Raw genomic sequence first — 1,575 nt, 5'->3', positions numbered from 1 at the left:
GGTTCCCGCTGCAGCGCTTCCCGGCGCGGCGGCCAGGGGCAGGCGGCGGAGGGGGGCGCAAAGCCTTTAAGAGGGGCAATAAGGTTTTGGGTTTCAGATGGTCTCACCGGAGGAGAACGACAGACAGGAACCCTCGGCTGCAGACGCCACCCGGCCACGGCCCACGCTGTTGTGAATGCTTGTGGCCGGGGCTGCCCAGCCCGGGCGCATGCGGTGAGGCCCGCCCCCACCGGCACCGGGCAGGCACAGCCTTCCCCTGCGTGCTGGCTGGACGGGGGTCGGGGTGGGGTGGGCACAGCCAGCACCAGGCTCCCGCACCCCGCCTGGTCACCGGACACAGGACAGCCCCGGACCCCAGCCCAGGGCAGCCGCGGCCCCAACCCTGTTTGCTGCGGCCTCACCGTCCGGCGCTGCGCTCGCCGCGGGGGCCGGTGCCCACTGACACCAGGGTGCCCACGACGTGGCATCCGCAGGGCGCAGGGAGCCGCCGTACTGCACGTGAGTCTCGGGCAGGGAGCCGGAACCGGCCCGAGACCCGTGTTGGGGGCCCCGAGGTCCCGGCGCCCCCTGGGGGCTGTTGAAGCTCATGAACCTCGGCGCTGTGTCAAGGCTCAGCCGCTGCTCCGGCCACCTTCGGCCCGGGTGGCCAGCGGGGCCTCCCCGGCCGGGGTCCCAGCTGCTCTAGAACCTCCAGGCGTCCGGAGCCCCGGCCCAGCGCTCAGGCCGGAGCTCTCGGCCTCGGCCTCCCTGCCCACCCCGGCGGGGGCTGCCGGAGCCCCGGAGTGCTGGGCTCTGGGCCCGGACACCTGGGCCCTGTTTCAGGGCCCCGAGGCCCTCAGGACCTAGAGGTGCTAGGTCTGACCGCAGCGGCGCTTCTCGACATGTCGGGGTGCCCCCGGCCGAGCCCCAAGATGCCCAGCAGCCTTCTGGCCGGAGGACAGTGCCGTTGGGCGCCACAGCAACCCGGGGCCAGTGGCCAAGGACAGCCAAGCCCTGTCCTCAGCGTCCTCCTCTGCAGAGTGGGCCCGGGCCCCGGGGCCCTCCGCGGCCGTGTGAGGGGCCTGCCGGGAGGGCGCAGCTGGCCGCCTGCTCGTCCTGGACTTGCAGCCCGGCGGGGTTCCCGGGCGCCTCGTACTCGGCGGCTCGGCAAGGGCCCGCGGGAGGGGCCGGTGTCCAGACGCCCGGGCACGTCCAGTGCTTCATGCGCTCCGCAGGGCCGGGTGCTGGGCTGCTCCCGTCGGGGGCTCGGGCTGGGAGGGTGATGGGCAGAGGCAGCCTTTCCTGGAGGCCCCGGGCCCCTCGGCGGCCCCCATTTCCCTCTGGTGTGAGGCTGCGGCTCCCCCTCTGGGGGCGGGGCGGGGGCGGGTGGTGGTGCGCGCCCGTGCCCACGTGCTGGGCGGCTTCCTCAGCCGGGTCCGCCGGAGGGGGCAGTGCCCGCTGCTCCTGCCGGGGTCCGCGTGGGGCCCTGGCGACCGATGGCCCAGCCCCAGACCTGGCCAGGAGCCAAGTGTCGTCCGAAGGGCAGGAGCCACCGCTGCCCAGGTGCCCGGGGTGTGGGTGGCTGGGGCGCCCAGC

The sequence above is a fragment of the Condylura cristata genome, unplaced genomic scaffold (genome assembly GCF_000260355.1).
Source record: "Condylura cristata isolate star-nosed mole 26May11 unplaced genomic scaffold, ConCri1.0 scaffold00006, whole genome shotgun sequence".
NCBI lineage: Eukaryota > Metazoa > Chordata > Mammalia > Eulipotyphla > Talpidae > Condylura > Condylura cristata.
This window is presented reverse-complemented; position numbering follows the sequence as displayed.